Consider the following 20,214-nt stretch of genomic DNA (forward strand, 5'->3'; position numbering starts at 1 on the left):
ACATTTACCATTTTATTAAGAACATTTAAAAGTAACAATCAGTTCCCTAATATTTTTTATTTGTTTTTATTATTTTCAACTGCAGAATACCATAGCATAAAATGGGGTCCAATGCCATGGCTTTGGTCAGTACTGTAGCTTAGTACTACTTCTGAACAACTGAAGCAACAGAATGAAGAATTAAATAGCATTGAGATTTTTACGGGGAAAAAAAAAGACTTTAAGTTAAAAAAAAATTAAAGCATTCTGAGACGCTCCTTACAGGTACGTGAGCCACACTTCTAGTGCCTTCTCCCCAGATTCCTTACCCCTCAGACACTGAGGATCTCGGGGATACAAATGGAAACCCCTGCACAGTGCACATTCACCCTGCTCTTAGTAGGACATCTTCTGTGGGGCTTGATTGAAAGACAACCAGAAATTCTATCATTCTAAAAGTACCAGCGTTGAGATCAGGAACATGGTGGCAAATTATCCCTGTGACAACAATCTACCAATCTAAGTGTATTTCTAGGAATTAATCTTCCTACAGCAAACATGACAGAGAAATAACGAATTTCAAAAGTACCAACACTGAAATCAGTAACTCAGAATTATGTTATACCTGGCAATAATAATCAACAAATCTAGTTCACATTTAAGAATTAATGTTCCTACAACAAACAGAAAAATAAAGGTGTGCCTCCTTTTAAATTCTAATGCCAAAATGTATCATACATCCCTACACGAAGCAGAAACCTCAATCATCCCCAAAGCTGACTTGCTAGACTCGTATTATATTGTATTTCCTGCAATATAAATTGAAAAGTGATTCTGACTGCTTTGTTAGTTTGACATAATAAAATTGGCATAAATTCATCAGTAAGTGAACTTTTAAAATTGTTTCTTAAGTAATGGTGAGTGAGTTACAGGAAAAAAAATCTCTTTCTCATACATATTGTTCCTGAATAGTTTGGACTCTAAATGTATTGGGTGGAATTTATCTCCTGTATGATAGTCTAGCTTTTCAGCTTGGAGATGGGATAATATTTAATGAATCGACAAATGCTTATACTAATTACAGAATTAAAAGGTATGAGAGACTACTGTATTATTCTAGGGGTGGGATGCCAATATGCCTGATACCTACTTGCATTTTTAACTGTTGCAGAATTATTTATTCATTTTTTGAACCAAGAATTATTTAGTATTTACAGTTCACCATCATCCATACTGAATGAGGATCATACATACTGTAGAAGTAAAAACAGTACCTGCCTAATCTGTAACCATAGTTTTTCTACCAATACAAATGTAGCAGCAGAATTCTGAAAGCGCTATAGCAATAAGCTATTACTTATTAAATGCGTCACCTAGAGCTGGTGAAACACCTCCATCTGAGGTTTGGGAAGTATCTGATATGATCTTCAATGCTAAACACAAAGACAGTAGTTTCTGCAAAAGCAGAACTCTAACCACAGCCATAAAGCAACGAGTGTAAGGTATGATAATGTAGCGGCCTAAAAGGAATGCAGCATACACATCTCCACTCAGATGCACACTGAAAACTCTAAACAGAATCTTCTTCCTCAATACCTCTCTATCCTTCCTGCCTCTTCCATTTCAAATACCAACTGTACTGCTTGAGACTGCTCAAGACTCGCTAATCTCTCCGGGCCATCTTCAAGAACATGGTGTGTCCCTATAAAGACTGTGAGACCTGAGCACCAGGCAGGCTCAGTACCTGTTTCCTCGTGCAACTCCGCCTTTGAACAGCACAAAGAGCGGACCTGGAAGGCTTCTCTGCATGGGGTGGGCTCTCATCTGTGAAGCTTATTCACGTGGGTCTCTGAGAACTCACCCTACCTGTAAGTCAGCCAAGGAAGCAAATGTCCATGTTTTCTCAAAGGAAGATCAGATAAAAATCACTTTATCCAAAATAAAATCAGCTGGAGGCAATACACTGGGAATTGGCTTCTAAGGGCTTAAGAAATTAACTATAAAAAAAAAAAACCTTATTTTACATAATTAAATTGGACTGATATGCAGTAACTGTTTAGGAAAAAAATGGCCTTTGAAATTCAATTATTAACTCTGTTTCTCTAGCTTGTATGTCCTTCTAACTTGTTTTGTGAACGCCTTAGAAAGGTTTGTTTATTTGACAACATTCCATAAGACAGACATTTTAAAACATCAATAATTTTCAATATAATAAAACATGACTTTTTAAATTATTAAAATTATTTTAACATGTTTTTCTCCCAAGAGCTCTGTTACAACTGCTGTCTTCTTCTATCTGATGAATACCTACTTCTTTCCATGGGAGAAAGGGTTACTAACTCAGACCATGTTAATTACTATGAACTCTTCTCAGAGATTTTATTCCTTCCTCCAAATACTATTTCATTATAGAATTTTGTATAAATACTTATAACCCTGTCTGAGTTATAAAAGTCTATATTTAAGAAATAGTAAATGAAAGACAGATGTGTAAAACACTGGGCTCACAATGAAGTTGTAAATAGTGCTAGACTATAAATTTTGTGATTAAATTTAGTCGATTTATGCAATAAGGGTATTTACACAGCTGGCCATGCACCAAAAATAACTGTCACTCTGCCAATATTAATTCCAAATCAATATTAATTATAAGCAGCATAGGGACAGTTATATCAAAGTTCATAAAGGCTAGCTGAAGTATGCAAGCTTACAATGAGATTTGACTTATTCATGCCAAGTCGTTCTCTCCTGAGTTAGTCACACTGTGACTTGCTGATACAATTCACAATTTATTCACCTGTGAACTTGGACAAATAACGACCTGGCTTTCTCAGTTTGTTTCAGACACTTGCCTCTCTGACAATCCTAAGGTTTGGAGCATTTTTGTGCATGGTGACAGACTCATTCATTACTTAGTTCAATTGTCAAATATATTTAGGAAAATAAATCTAAACCATGTCATAACTATATATGTTTACTCATTGTATTAAGAAGGAGAAAAAAAAAAAACAGCAGTTACTTAAAAGACATTCTTTACTGGTTAAAAGACCAGAGTCTATGAGGATGATATTAGCATAGAGAATCATACTGCTCTCATGGCTAAACATGCTGCTCATTTTTCTGACTTATCAATATAATATTTCTATCACTATTCCAAGCAGAAAAAAATAAGGCAGTGCAGCAAAGTCATGACCAATCATCTCTTCTCCTTGCAACGTTAATCTGAGCTTTTCATGGTAGCAATCATTCCAGTTAAGATCATAATGTGGGTGCTGGCGATATGGCTCCATGGTTAAGAGTACTGGCTGCTCTTCAAGAGAATCTGGGTTCAATTCCCACTACTCACATGACAGATCACAAATGTCTATAACTCCAGTTCTAGGGAATCTGACACCCTCACGTAGACATAAATGCAGGCAAACCACCATTGCATCTGAAGTAAAATAATGTTTTTAAATTGGATTTAAAAATCATAATCATAATATTGTCAATTGCTTAAAGACTGGACAATGAAATGAAAGTTCAAAAACATCACACTGGTGTTAGGCTAGTGGGAGAAAGGACGGAAAGAGAGCAGATCCCTAATCCCTTTCTTCTACACGTGTCTCTATGAATGAATGGAGTTTTCATTTTAACCTGTGGTCACTTCCACTGTGTGCTCCCCCCATCCAAATGTAAATCCCTACACAACAGCATGTGTGTTTGTATGATATGAAAAGTCAGACACTGACACCGTGTCCTCGTGTTTCATGAGAGTGATCTGAACAATATCTCATGAGGGAATCTGTACATTCATGGGATCTCTGTGGACATTTCTGGAGATAAGCCTCTTAAAGCCAGTCTTTCTTGGCTGTTATTGAACAATGAGTAAAATTCCTTAAAATAAAATCCAGGTAAATAACACCTGTCCTCTAAAGGGTGAGTGAACACTGGTTTTCTAACAGTATTCTCAAATCCTGAATTTAAAGAGCCATTCTAAGAAAGGAGGCAAACAAAACTTCATATAAACCAAGCCACTTCTCAAGGAAAAAAGGCACTTAACCGTACTTGCTTTGAAGTTCAACCTGTACTGGGCTTTTATTCACTATTTTTAAATCAATATGAATGTTTCCAGATACAAAGGACATCAAAATATTAAAGGAAGGGAAAGGGAACACAAAGCAGTGTTCACATGTACATACCTCTTACATTATTACATATGAATAAACACATGTTAAAAAGAGGGATCTAGACAGCCTGTATGTAATCAGTTCCAGTTACACACCCACATGAGGCAATTTTATCAATGATGGAAGGCAAAGAGGATGGTGTTCACACCAGCTACAGCCTTTCAGGAAAGCAAGCTGACACCGCAGATGGCATATGCATTCTATCATGTTTGTATAGTGACAAGTCACCCATCGCTGAACCTCTGAGAACACACCCCATCATTAATTGACCATGAATGTAGCCTACTTGCTGATAGAGAAACAGTCTTATCAACCTAACAACACTTAGAAAAGTGATCTTAGGTCTATCATGACATCCAGGTTTAGCACAAACTCACAGTTTTGGAAATACAACAATTGTCCTGGCCACTGTCTAGAACAGCAAGCCAGTCATATTTACATCAACAATATCATCACTTGGGGGACCCACACATTAATACTATGCTCTACCTGACTAGTGGACAATCAGTCTTATTTAAGGGAAAAGGAGCCATCTGAACATGACTCATAACTGATCCATATAATAGTTCTTAACTATGTAGCATGACCAACCATGCAAACATTTATGGTGTATAGCATATAAGCATATAAGAAAAACAAGAAAAAAAACTAAAAAGAAAGAAAGTAAAAAAGAAAGAAAGAAAGAAAGAAAGAAAGAAAGAAAGAAAGAAAAAAAACAAAAGAAGAGAGGGAGGGAAAGAAGGAAGGATGGAAGGAAGGAAGGAAGAGACACACACACAGAGAGAGAGAGAGAGAGAGAGAGAGAGAGAGAGAGAGAGAGAGAGAGAGAGAGAGAGAGAGAGAACGAGGAAAGAAAGAAGGGAAGGGAAGGAAGAGGAAAGCAGCAGATAGGATGATATTAAGATTCTCTGAATAACTGACTACTGTCTTAAGGGCTGAAGCTGCAAATGAGTTGCATAGAGTTTTAAAGCTCATTTTTCAGAGTAGAAAAAGACCTTTAAAAAAGAATGTGCTCTTGAGGAAGGAGACAGACTTGGCAAAATGCACCTGGCAACAGGACTAGAGATTCAGACATTGAAGTTTCTCATTAAAACTTGATAAACATCCAGGTAGCCCCCCACCTCCCTTCCCGATCTATCAACCTTGCTGACAGATAGGACTCCAGAGAAAAGAGTTACAACTAGAAGACAAAATTCTATTATACTAGAGAGTCTCAAAACAAAAGCAAGTCTTAAGTGAAGGCAGGTGGGAAAACACGTGTCCCCTTTCACTTTGCAGAACTGTGCACTGTCCGGGCACACATACAATGCAACAATGATGGGTAGTGGAAAAACTCCCATGGCTTCTAGTCCACAAGGTCATCAACAGCATCAGTAAAAACTTGAGCATATTGGTTAACAACAATGATTCTAAGTCTCCTCACTTTTCAGCTTAAAGAACCTCCTGGAAGCAGGAAAGCTTTGAAGATCCACATCTGCAGAAACACACCATGAGGGTCCACTGTGAACAAAAGGAGTCTAGGAGGTTTGTCCTGGCTTACAGGGGTGGCCCTGCTGCATCTGGGATGGGGAGGTGTAAAGACCTCTGAGTAGTCCCAGAAACAGTATAGGCCAAAAAGAAATAAGAAAAGGCAGACTGAAGTGTTCTGCATCTAGACTCATTTTTTATCGGATATTCTCTGTATTTATATTTCAAATGTTATCTCCTTTCGCCCAATCCCGTCCCTCCCCTTGCTTCCATGAAGATGCCCCCATGCCCAACTACCCACTCCCACCTCAGCACCTTAACATTCCCCTACACTGGGAAAACAAGCCTTCATTGGACCAAAGGACTCTTTTCCCATTGATGCCAGACACTGCTGCGTATGCAACGTGAGCCATGGGTGCTCATTGGTTGGTAATTTAGTCCCTGGGAGCTCTGGGAAGTTTGGTTGGTTAAGATTGTTGTTCTTCCAATGGGGTTGCAAACCCTTTTGGCTCCTTCGGTCCTTTCTCTAGCTCCTACATTGGGATCCCATTGCTCAGTCCAATAGTTAGCTGCAAGCATCCTCATTTTATCAATCTGGCTTTAGCATAGCTGCTGAGGAGGCATCTACATCAAGTTCTTGCCAGTAAGCACTTCTTCACATCTGCAATAGTGACTGGATTTGGTGGCTGCATATAGGATGGATCCCCAGGTGAGGCAGTCTCCGGATGATGTTTTCTTCAGTTCCTGTTCCTCTATTTGTCTCTCTATTTCCTCTTGTGAGTACTTTGCTCTCCCTTCTAAAAAGGACTGAGGCATGTTATGCACTCACTCATAAGCAGATACCAGCCCAAAAAGCTTGCAATACCGAAAAAACAATTCACAGACCTTATGAAGCTCTAACAGAAGGAAGGCCAGAAGGTGGATGCCTGCATCTCGACTCATGAGAGGTGAAGAGCTGAAGAAACAAAGGCTAGATAGGCACAGGCGCAATCTTACCACACTACAACCAGAACAAAGCCAGGGCATGCTAAGATAGCAATACTAATTATGAAAAAACAGATAGACCTTAGAGACAGCTGATAAAGGAGCCAAGCTACAAAAACTGCCAAAGATCACCTTATAAATACCCACACAAAAACAAGGAGCATATGGATAAAGCTTAGCTTGAAATGTATTTTTCAAAAAGAGTTAAAACACTATGTCTTCTGTTTGCATTCATGGCTCATTGGACTTGATGGAGGCATTGCAGTTGAATGAGATAGCATAATATGGCAGATGGATGAAGTAAAAAGGACTAAAGAGGATCAGGGCTTTGATACAGTTCATATAAATGTGTGCATGTCCCTATCAGTATTTTACCCCATCCCCAGAGTTTGAGGACGTCAGAAGTTTCTTACAATGGCCCTGTGTTCCTTCCAGACTCTTTGCTTACAAACGAACACAGCTTTCGCAAATATCTAAGAAAGAATTAGTTCTACCTTACAGTCTAGTTCAAATCCCTGTGTGATAACTCTGTGGCTCCCAAAGTAGACTCCCACCAATTCTCCATGTGCCATACAAGAGTTCTCTCACTGAAATCATGACATTCTTTTCTTGATTTGCAGAGACAATGGTAGGTAATATTCTCACAATATGTTGATGAAATTCATTGGCTACTCAATTATTTCTCCTAGTATATCTTGATGTAATTTAATATTTATATAAGTTTCACGATATGTTTTGAATAAGATGACAAAATTTTGGAACTACCAGTCAGATCAAAACACATGTATTTTGTTTTTAAACTCTACCTTACTGCTTGTATCTTTCTCAGGGGTAAAATGCATGCACACACTCACTTTAAAGCATTTGGATCAGCACCATGAAGAGAAATAGTGTAAAAATGATTTTGCAATGACAAACATTCCAAAAAATCTACAACTCAGAATCATCTTAAGTTATTTCATCTAAACACAGAATCAGAACAATCATGGTAAAAATCAACAAAGCATTTCTTCATTATAATCTTTATTTTTATATCTTCTATACCTAACTCATTTTCAGAAAGGGTAAGAGGTTATTGAACTGGATGTAAAAATAAAGCTCATTTTTAATGTCATTTTCTATCTTACATCATTTCATATAAAGGTCCTGGGGAGCAAAAGAATGTAGTAAAGGTTAAAGTATACACAGGAATCCTAATATCTGAATAACCAAAGTCATCTATTGTATAGTGATCTACTATAAAAATTGAAGCAATATTAGTGGGGAAACATTAATATAAAAGACAAAGAGTCTAAATGAAAAAATTTTAAAGCAAAATCTCTGTATAGAAGATGAGGGTTTAAACTATCTCAAAACCACAGACTTGTCTGCAAAAACATGCTTTGTGGAGAAATTTTGTCTGTCTATACAAGCAGTCAAAATGTAACAAAAGTGAAAAATGTTGAATAAAACTAAATTACTGTACCCAAATTAAGATTTATTTTTCTGTGGTGACTAAAGACAGGGCTCTGTCCTTGGAGAGAACAGACCTGAATGTCTGGCTGGAGCAGGTGCCTCATTTGAAATTCTTCTGTTCGGCTACTTGATGTCTCAACATTTCAGGTATGTTCAGGAGTAGGAAAGCCAACCACTTATTTCACAGTAAAGCAGCACATCAGATGGCATGGTGTCGGAAGCCAGAAAGAACCCGACTTGACTCTTACCACATATTCTTTCCAAGCTGCATAATATGAGCCCTGTTGTTTTGCCTTCTTGAATTTTGATTTATTCATCTTCCAAAGAGAGTGTATAAAGACCTTTCTACAACACTAATGTGTACATATGAGTATTAAATGAAACTATCATCCTATATAGAACTATCTATGACACGACATTGATCAAAAGCTATAAAAGAGTAGATGACTTTACGTGCCTTGTCAAAGACAGTAGTTGCACTTTACCCTAGGATAGGAGGCTTTCTGCCTTTCAGATAGTTAATATCCAATGTTAAACTCAAAAAAGATTTTCTTCAATTTGCATAAAAGAAAAGAGTTCTGATATAAGGAGGGAGGAGATTGAAGATGAAAGACATAGAAGAAGCTGAACTTAAAACTGTTATGGAACTATGGATGTGTCAACGTTGGTAGCGTGCTTGCCTGGCATGCACCAAACCTTGGGTTCAGATCCCAACATTCTGTAAACTATCATGGCAGTACATGCTTGTAGTCCCTGAATACAGGAAAGAAATGCAACAACATCACAAGTTTAAACCATCGTTACTGACGAGGTTTGATATCAGCGCAGGCTACACAGAAAAGAGCCCCATTTTCATCAAGGGGGGAGGATTTTCTAAATTTTCTAAATTAAAAATTACTAAAAAAAATCCCACCCCCCAAAAATTTAACAACTAAGAAAACTAAACCCAATGGAAAGAAAGATGGAGAGTGAAGAAGAAATAAGAAGAAGAACCAGGAGGAGAGACAGAGCAGAGGGACAGGAGGGGCTGGCAGTATACACTGCCCAGCCAGTATTCCAGCAAAAATACGATGTGTACCATGTGTATAGTGCATGCCAGATGTGTGTTCTACATGCATCCAGAAGTGTTTGTGGATCAGTCTGTGATCTCATATAAGCTTTCTGGCCATGAGCATCAGTTACCACCAGTAGTAACACAATTATCCAAACCGAAAACTGTCTCAAGGAAGTAACATATTAAAACGTCACCAAACTTTTGACTGACTTACTGTCTTGACACATGCTTGTAGTTTTAAGAAACTGAAGTAATTGTCACTATCAATATCCCGTTTCCTGTCTACCAGATGAACATGATATAAACAGGCATGAATGCGCCCCAGAGACAGTTGCATGTGAGAACCTTACATTGTCTTTGGGGCCTGACTCAACAGACTGCAAAAGACAGAAAGTCATCCTAAACATCAACATCTTCCAGAAACAATTCCAAAGGCCTGATGCAGGGGTCTCCATTTCCGTCCCCAGCTCTGGGTTTACAAGGAGACACTTCATAGTGGCTATTTTTTTGTGCATAGTTTCTCACAAAGATAATGTTTCTGAAAAAGTCTTCTTTACTGTTAGCATTATGCATATTCTCTGGTCTACAGTATTCTCAAGAGCCATGCAACTACTGAAACGTGTTCTAATGCCTATGTGTCATTTAACCAGAATCATGTTTTTAGTCCACACTTATAAAAGTGTAAATGCAATACAAATCGAAAGGTAGCACAGAGATTTAAAACTAGACTTTAGGATCATGAAGCAAAGATGGCCGCATACAGAATGTAGAAATGGGTAATGATCCCACGGAGGTACAAAAAGGAAACGTGACTAATAAAGTTCTTGTGGACCATAGTGGCTGTGATTAAATTCAACTTTAATATCTCTGGATAGGAAAGAGCTCTCCATGCTTCAATGGAGAGAAAGAAAATTCTAATTGCTTCTGAAAATAAAGATATCCCAGGATGTGTTTTGATTTCAAAGCAGAGAAAGTGAATTTTTAAAGTAATGAGGAGCACATGGATGTAGTTGCTAAGAAAAAAAATGTCCAAAGAGCACTTTGACTCAGGATTATCTCATTTCATCTTTTAAATAGTACTTCTCTAAACAAGAAAAGAGAAATACAACCTCTACAAAAAGCATAAATAGATACATAGGAAAAAAACTGCCATTACTAAGAATCCCCTCAAATTCAAGTTCAACAGTAATGAAGATAAAAATCAAAATAAATATAACTTTTATTAGTACAGATTTTAAAAAGAATTATAAGTACCTTCAGGAAAAGAAATTTTGAGTGGGCAATTTAAACCCAGAGCAAAAGGCAGCAATCCAATGGTGTGTGCTTACTCAAAGGTCATGACATTTTCTTCAGTAATCTGAAAGGTACAGGAAGGAGGTCACTTTGATTCTGGTAAAGGAAGGACAACAGCAGAATACACAGTCACAGACTGAGGTTGGGTTTAACGTTCAGTTAGTCACGAGACAACTTCACCATGGATGAGTACGGCAAAGCTGAATTGTTACAGCAGCACCTGGGAGGCAGTGGTAAGAAGACAGTGATGTCAAGGCCCTGGCTACACAAGGAAAGCCTTGATTAAACGACCCAGCTGCTGAAGACCCCGTAGAACAGGATGAAATCAAGCTGGGGAGAACTGTGAAAGCTCTATCTCTAACAGTTAGCTTGCACTATGCTGGGAAGTGTTATGCAAGCAACTACAAGAAAGTAACCACCAATCTTGAACCCTGCAAGCTGAAACAGTGACTAACCTAGCAAGGTACGCCCACTTAGGCAACAGTAACATGAGCATGTTAATAACCAGCCATTTTCTGACTGGACTCTGCTTCTGTCATACGGCTCAAGAGTCACGCCCGGAACCAATATTAGACTAAAAGCCTGAGGCCTTGGCAAGTGATAGGAGTGAGGAAACTCACAAAACTTGCAATGACTTATTGTTATATCCATAGGTCAGTGAATCACTCATCCCTCATCTGAGAAGCTTCTATTTACAGTAGAAGGTGACTCACACAGTGACTCACAACTAGCCAACATGCAAAGACTAAGTGATGGCCGAAATCTCAACCCTTAAAGAATATATAAGTCTCACCTCTTCTTCCAAGACTCAGATAGCACTGCTGAAGACAAAATGGAAAGAGTGTAGGAACCTAAAGTGGTGGACAATCATTAAGCAATATTATTTTTCTGGACACAGTAGAGCAAGCGCATATATGGACTCATAGAAATGTTGATATCGTGCACAAAACCTGTGCAAGCCCAAGCTAGAGCAAATCCTAGCATGAAGCCAAGACCTGGGTACAGAGTCCCACCCCAAACTTGTTCTATTGGCTATTTGCTCTTTAGTTGCTGGGAGAGGGAGCTAAGATTCTCCGCTAGGCTGGTAACTCAATGAATCTCCAGCAAAAGATTTCATATGCAGTAATATTTTAAGACCACAGTGGTCTTAAAAAGGCACAAGGTGATTAGGGAAGGGATTCCAGTTGACAAACCGGGAGGGAACAGGTAAATATGATTAAAACATATTGAATTAAACTTTCAAGGGACTAATGAAAAAGAAAAGTTTCATCACTTTTGATGACTTTAATTTAAAAAAAAAACAAACAAACAAACAAAAAAAAAACAACCTTCTACTACCTTTCTCCGATACCCTCTTAGGCACTATAAACTTTAAGTAAACTTTTAGTAGTCATCATACACTTAATCGTAGTCATCATGGTCATCGTTGTCATCATTCCTTGACCTCCTCATCATCATCATCTCCAATGGTAGAGTCCAATCAGTGCTGACCATAAGCCAATGGGTCTTGAGCCAAAAACTTAAGGTTGCTGTTTGTTTGTTATTCTTTGCTTTTCTGATCATGTAAAGAATATCACTGATATTTTGATGGCGATTTCATTGATCCTATAGATTGCTTTGGGAAAACTGTCATCTTCACAGTACTGACTCTTCTACTCCTAAAGCATGCAAGGTCTTTCCATCTTCTAGTATCTCCTTCAAATTCCTTCTACAGTATTTTAGAGTTCTTGTGGTACTAGACTTTTGTGTCTTTGGTTAAGTTTATTCTATGGCATTTCACTTTATCGGACCCAACTGTGCATAGTATTGCTTTCCTGGTTTATTTCTCAGCATGTTATTGCTTTACAGAAAAGTGACTGATTTTCGTGAGCTAACTTTCTGTCTTAGCATTTTACTGAAGGTGTTCATCAGAACTGAGAGTTCTTTGATGATCTGCAGAGTCTCTCATTTATTTAGAAAACTGTATCAACTGCAATTAGGAGTATGCTGACTTCTTTTGCTGACTTCCTTTCCTGTTTTATCCTTATTATGTTAGTACTCTAAAGACAATTCCAAAATTTTAAGTTGAATAGCCAATAACAAACTAGACACCTTCCCTTGTACCTGATTTTAGTGGAAATGCTTGAGTTTTTTTTTCTCAATTTAAGGTAACATTGGCTATAGGTTTGCATTATATGGCCTTCAGTATCTTGAATGTGTTCCTTTTATTCACTTCAGGGCTTTTGAATCATGAAAGGATACTGGAGTGATCAAAGTCTTTCTTAAACTTACTGAAATAACCATGTGATAGCTGTGGCTCATGTATGTGGAGAATTACATCTGCTGAATTATGTATATTAAACCATCCTGGCATTGGGAGAATGAAGCCACCACAACCACACTTAATGGTTTGTTCTCATGTGTTCCTGAATTCTCTCTTCAACTATTTTACTGAGATTCTCCATCTATGTTTATGATAGAGATGGACATATAAGTTTCTTTTCTGTTGTTGCTTTCTGTCTTTATCTGGTTTTGGTATGGGGAGATTGAGTAACAAACACTATTGAACTGTGAGTACATCATCGAAGAGAGGAGGAAGAAAAAATTTAAAACTTAGAAATTCTAGAAATAAAAGGGTAAATTAACACATCCAAAACCTGCCAAAAATGTAGCCATGGTTCATTATAAATGAATTAAAGAATGTAATACCTAACATGAATGAAGTCAAGAATAGATCACATGTGATTATCTTAGTAAATACAGAGAAGGATTTGACATCCTCTAACATCCTTAAAACTAAAGCAACCTAAGAAAGAAGTTTAAGGCTTCCACAGCCTAAATTAAGATATCAAAGACATCTCAAATAAATCATATAACTTAATGCCTTAGAGTCTTAAAAAAGAAAAACAAGAAAAACCCTAACTCCAAATCAGTAGGTACAATGAAATTATTAACATTAAGACAGAAATTAATATGATAGAAACATATTTTAAAAAGATATTTAGTTCTTCTAAAGATAAATATGGTTGACAAATCCTGAGCCAAAGTGATTTTAAAAAATCCACCCAAAATAATAAAATTAAAAATTAAAATAGAATTTCAACAGATACCAACACAATTCAGAAAATCTTAAGGACATACTAATCAAAATTATATTTCACAAATTTTGAGAACTAAAAGGAAATAGACAAATTTCTAGATGTTTAAGACATCAATAAATTAAGTCAAGGTGAGAAAATATATACAGATCTATAACCACCAATTAGATTTGAGTAGGGTTTGGTTTTCCTTTTGTTTTCTTTTTGTTTTTTTAAAATTTCTTAGCTAAAGTATAGGGCCAAATGAATTCACTGTTGACTCTACCACTCCCTTGAAATATTAATATCAATAATTCTCAACAATTCCATTAAATTGAAAAACAATGATACCTAACTTATTGATGAAGCCTGAATTTTTTTAGAAAAAAAATTTTTTCGTAGATATAATTGATTTTATTCCAGAAAACATGTTTTTTTAATCTTATTCAAAGATTTCACCTTCCAAAAATTCAGGAAATAAATCAACTTCAAAGCAGTTTTAAATGATACAGTCATTCACTCCCTATTGGGTTTCCTAAGCTTCAATAAAAATACAGAATTTTCATTTTATTACTTTTGTTTTACATGTATTTGACATATTTTCATGGAGCAAGAAAAATGTTTGTGGGATGTACTACCAAGAAAAATGGGAAAACCAGGAGAGAAAAGAAGAAAACACCATTCAAAAAATATTTTAAGTTTAGTTATGAGTGGAAAAGTACTTTTGCTCATCTGAGAACAAAAATTATAAGATTGAACTTTCAGAAATAAGAAGAATACAAAGTTTAATACAGTTCAAACATAGAATTTAACAAATTAATTTTTTTTAATTTTGTAGTATTAATAAATATAGACAAAGTATAATCAGACCAAAAATTATAATTTTTGTCCTTAAATTTAGGGATTTCTTTCTTTTATGATTTACATCATAATTATATATTTTAAAATAATGTTTGGCAAGGTTGGCAACCTTTCTCATACATTGGCGATCTTAACACAAAAAACTTCCAACCGAAAAGTTAATATATTCTACTTTTCTAATATTTTATGAATTGCATATCATGCATGATTATAGAAAATATCGATTGGTAATGCAAACTGCTAGTTAATAAAGTAGGACTAATAATGATTTGGTGGAAACTAAAAGCATAAAGCAAAGCAACTTTCTGCCCCATTTCAACCACAAAGTTCTTTGACCTTTTCTCAGTGGCGGTGGGTGGAACCTCGTGATCTGGTCTTCTAGTCTTCGAGATTTTACTGAGACAACCTTGTGTTTCTGCCTCCACTGAATAGTGAGAAGCAGGTACACCTGCTCCAACACCATCAGCCAAAGAGCTTTCTTCTCCCCGTCTTCTCATATCATTTGATATGCCAGACAGAGCTCGAAAATTCATACCAGTTAACTTTTAGAAGTGGCACTTGTTCCAATTTAAGCTTCCCACAGGACAGTTATGTGGGAAAAATAATCTGTCTGAAAAGAAACTTCAAGCGACTATGGTCTATTTTAAGCAATGAAAAAGTTGCTACATTTTCCTTCGAAAATACCACCGATATTGTTTTCATTCCTCAGACAGATACAAGTCAAGGTTAAGCAAACAAGACTCATAGTCAATGTCTGCAAGAGGCTTTTAAGGCTAAAATAGTAGTGAAAACAATTGTCAAGCACCACCGAGCAGCGTACTCCGGACCAGGAAAACGCAATTGCTCGAAATTGTCCCTGAAGCTGGACGCTGGTCAGTGGTATATGAAATCGCTCAGACAAGCACTTTATGCAATCTGGGTAAACGAAACACAATTAAAAACAAGGTAATTTCTATTTTCATCCAATTTCAGAACTTAAAGTAACAGCTGTTATTTCTCAACTGTTTTAAACACTGACTTCCTTTTCTTTCAACATTTCTATTTTGAGAAAGTAAATTCTTCCCCTGACTTAACTTCAGTCTCACCTTTCGTGTTGGAGAATTCGTCAGCCATGCTTTTGTGCTTTTTCCTTAAGTTCCTTAGCTATCTCTGCACAAGTAAACAGAATTGAAGGAATGCCTTTCCTGGGATCATGGAAAGCAACTCCATCCTGCAATTCTAGTTTTCCCAAACACACAACAGAGTTATTTTCCCCTGGAGCACTGGACCCTTGGGAAGGGGTCTCCTACTGTTCACCGAGGAGATCCCTTTCTAAGTCACAGCTTTCGGGGCTGCAGGGGCAACTTATCAGCTACTCTGGCAGATTTGATCACCACGACTGAAGAAACACTTGGGGTCTGTATATTCTGGACTTATATTTGCTAGCCAATGTTATTTTGTACTTCTGCATAACAAATACATCCTTGCCTGGATGTATTCCTTATATATGATCATATATGATTAATTTCTCTCCTCCCTCCCCCCTCTTTCTCTCTCTCCCATATATAATTGATACTAGAAAAATAAACAAAATATTTTTACGATATTGTAACTACCCTTAAAGTAGTTACTTATTCCTTTTTGAAGAACTTTCTGTCCATTGGAGTAATCAATGTGTTAAAAGTGTTACCATAAGAGGGCTATTTAAAAATGTAATTTCAAAATAAATACATTTTATTTCCTCTCATTATGGAATGTTTGTTATATTAAATTTCAAATGCCAGCCACAACTCCTTTAGTCTCATCAAAGACATTGTAACTTGAGGTTCCTCATGCACTGTGGCAAAGGTTGGTGGGAGTCTAAGGCAACCCATGAGATTCCTGGAAGGGTACGTCATCAATGTGACTAAAACCTGGGAAGGGGCTTTCTTGGAGTGGCAGCCTAAACAACTCATGAAAGAAACAGCACAGGATGGATAACAGTCGTAAATGCAAGAGTTATTGCTCAAATAAGAAACAAACAAAAGAGGGATATTCTCCTGGGTTAGCAGGACAGATGTAGGTAGCATTCCAGAAGGAAGGCAGAAGGTGATCATAGAACAAAAGATCTAAGGAAATCAGAAAAACTCAAAGGTTCCAAGAGTCATGGCCTTTCATGGGACAATGAAAGGCCAGGTGGGAGGAGTTTTGCAGGAATGTGCTGTTTATCAGAGTGTGGACTGTCGCCACCAAACATTCTGTGGTAGAGGATATAAGGTACAAAAACAGGACTTGGGGAGTAGGGGACATTAAGAAGTGTCTGTTCATATTTATGGTTTAATTCATTATTGCTTCAGTAGATGCATAAAGCAAAAGACTCCACATTTCTTAACTTTTGCTAATATTCCTAAGAAAGATGGTTTTTAGAAATGTGATTAGCAACCAATAGCAGGATTTGTCAAAAGCTAAAAATAATACTGAGAAACTATCTCAAGATTTGAAATACTCAATTTAGCCGTCAATACAAATACAGTCTATTTTAGGCAATATCAACCAGTGTCATAATTTCTATTCTTTTCTCCTTTTCTGACTTATTTTTCTGTAATTATTTATTTGCCATGATGGTTTTTTTTTCCCAATAAGGAGTCAACATGGAACTTCAGAGACAAAGTTATAAGGAGGAATGAAAAGAAAATGTGTAAGAAAGGGATTAATACAAATGATGCACTCAACAACAACAACAAACAACAAACCAGAATATTGAACATAGAAGAAATTACAGGCTTCAGCATGTAGCAAATAAAAATTCATTAATAGACTTAGTTTCCATTTGTCCAGCCTAGATCAGCCATGATACATTTTCAAAATAAACAATATTATGAAACATAATGAAACATTTTCTCAAACTGAAAATTTTCTTAAAATTAAAAAAACACTGATTTGTAAGGACAAAAAAAAGAATTAAATGTTGACATACACTTTAAGAAAAGATGTGGATTAGTTCAGCCTTTAAATTAATAAAGGAGACCCAAACAGGGCTCTAGAAGTACAGGCATTAAGACCAATAATCAACAAATGGAACCTCAAGAAACTAAAAACGTTTCTGTAGAGCAAAGGACATGATTCAAGTGAAAAGGCAGCCTCAAGAATGGAAAAATCCTTACCACCTACATATCCTACAGAGGGTTAGTACCAAACAAACAAACCTCCAAAACCAACCAAACAGCAACCCCTCCGAACAACCCAATTAAAATATAGGGCCTGGAACTTAACAGAGAGTTCTCAAAAGAAGAAATATAATAGTTCAGGGATATATTGAATATTCACCATCCTTACCAATCAGGGAAATGTAAATTAAAACTACTTGGAGATTTTTCCCTTTCTCCATTCAGAATGGCTAAGCTTTAAAAAAAATGCCGAAGTGAGTGTGGGAAAAGGAAACACCTGTTCACTGCTGAGGGCAATGCCAACTGGTACAGCCACCATAGAAATCAGTGTTGGGGTTCCTCAAAGAACAAAGAAGACATTTGTCACATGATCCAAGCCTACAAACCCTGGGCATATTCCCACGACACTGTGTCCTACTACAGAGACGTCTGCTAATTCATGTTCAGAAATGCGTTCTCCTAACTGGCAGAATATGGAAACAGCCTATACATTCCACAACTGATGGTTTTGAGATCTTTTTGTAAGTTATGCATACAACCAGGCAGTGGAGGAGAATATCTTTAATCCCAGCACCCTGGGAGGCAGAGGCAAGCAGATCTCTGTGTTCAAGGTCAGCCCAGTGTACAAAACCAGTTCCAGGACATCCAGGGTGACACAAGAAACTGTCTAGGGGCCCCCACCAAAAAACAAGGCATGAACTTTTGGGTATGGTCACTGATGCCTGCAATCATCCAGGAAACTAAGATGAAGATTAATGTAGTATGAACACCAAGTACCAGAGCAGTCATGACTCATAAAAAGACCCCAATTAGTAATACCAGCCCCCACCCACCCAATTAAACATCAATCAATATCAGTGATTCTAAGTGAACTGTGGCCTCATTCCAAAGGGTTTACTTTTCACTAAGAACTGTTCCAGCTGCAACTTTGATATGTCCCATCATATTTCCAAATTAACACCCCTACATAAACCTGTGCCGCCTATTAGCTCTCCCTTGTATCTCTACTGGACCAGCATTTAAATTCCATGGGAGAATATGTTTTAAGTCAAATACATATGGCAGTTGTACAGAAAATTCACTAGACTTCAAACCGTCACCTAAAACGTAACCTAAAATGCTTAAACGTCATGTGACCGTTGGTAGCTCCACTATCTAAGAATCAGACAAGTCAACTTTTGGTATTTTGCTGGGTAATTTGCATATCCTCAATGCCATAGTTCTAGTGAAGGAAAAAAAAAAAAAAAGACTTCCTAAACCACATACAGTAGACATGTATAATCAAGTAAAAACGTCTAGGGAGTGTTCTACAAAGAGAGCTCACAAAGCAGTGGATGGTTTCTGTTACTGCATTTAGGAAGCTCAGAGATAAACCGAGCCGCACACAACCTGCACACAGAGAAGCCTGTACCCTGCCACCTGCAGTGCTCGGAAAACACCGAAGTAATGCACAGCTGGAGATGCTGAAAAGGAGCATGGTTCATAAAAACCCAACTGCAAGTCGTCTGTCTGCACAGGCATCGGGGCTGCCTCTTCAATTTTGTCTTTCGTATTTTACACAGAGAACACTATTGTCACTCCAAGTTCATCTCTTCCCAAAAGATAGTAATACTTCAGTCTACGGTCCACTGAGGTCTTCTTTTGTCAAAAAGACCCCGAACTGCTCGTATTCCCTGTTTCCACATTCTGATACTGTCTATCTAGTAAGTACATCTCTGCGAGTTGATGAGGACTTCCTGTAGTCCATCGTTAGTTCACGAAATTAACAAACACCAATGCCTTACTATTTATGTCAAGCTAAATAGAAAGTTACCAACAGGCAGGCTTCAGTCTGATAGATGAGAGAGCATGAAATCAGTATTTGAGCGTGACTGCCACCCACCCACACACACACACACACACACACACACACACACACGCAGGGCACTAAGAAAGGCCAGGCATTTCCCAACAAACCTCCACCACCTCCCAGAACATCCACGGGCGGCCCCTCCTTACAGCTGTACCAAGCCCCACCGCCCTCTGCCCACTGATGCAGAGCAGCTAACTTAACCCGGAGGGAGGTGGGCTTTACAAGTAAAAGCCAGCTCAAGCTGGTTAATGCCTTACCTCTTCACTTATGGCCCGGTTGCTCCTTTAACCTTTCGTTTGGTCTCTTGTCATAGCTCAGCACCAAATGGTTGTGTTTCAGCCGAAGTTTGAACCTGATAGAAAGAAATGTCTTCTTAGAACACGAAATTAAATGTTCTCGCCGCTGTTTGCTTCCTTGCCTGGCTCTCGGTGTCCGCGTGTTTCTCTGCGTGTCTCTGTGAGGCAGCTACGTAGTGGTCTATAAATATTGACCCTCACACTTGTTCGGAGCTCTCCTTGCTCATGGCACAGGTCTGTGTTACTGAACACCGTGGTAATACTCCGGCGAGGTTCTCAGCTGCTCGGACAAAGCAGTGGATTGGCTCAAGACCCAGCAACCCTGTGCTTGCCTGGAAATACCGTTTCGCTGCCAGCTTCACAGAGGCTATGGGCCTTTCCTGAGCCCCAAATCAGGCACAGAGGGGCAATTATGAGGCTCGCCTGAAGAAATCCAGCTTTCCTCAAGCAGGTGGAGAGAAGTGGGCCCGGAGGAGGGGGAAGGCAAGAGAGGAAATATTGCCTTTGTTTTGTCCAAACAATGACATCTCAAACCTTTATAAAACTCGTTCCTAAATGCCAATCCATTAAGCAAAACTTGGTTAGTTACATTATGAATGACCTAAATCAGAGGAAAACGGTCC

At 37.8% G+C, this 20,214-nt stretch overlaps 1 protein-coding gene across 1 annotated transcript in view; it reads right to left on the reverse strand.

The window, feature by feature from the left end:
* The window catches only part of BMPR1B (bone morphogenetic protein receptor type 1B), a 131,148-nt gene extending 111,523 nt beyond the window's left edge, over nucleotides 1–19,625 (reverse strand). The window contains exon 1 of the mRNA XM_080916429.1: nucleotides 19,553–19,625. The gene's annotated coding sequence lies outside the window, so the exon portion shown is untranslated. The remainder of the gene's footprint in view (nucleotides 1–19,552) is intronic.
* Nucleotides 19,626–20,214: the final 589 nt, after the last annotated feature.

This window comes from Micromys minutus, assembly GCF_963924665.1.
Source record: "Micromys minutus genome assembly, chromosome: 4".
Taxonomy (NCBI): Eukaryota; Metazoa; Chordata; class Mammalia; order Rodentia; family Muridae; genus Micromys; species Micromys minutus.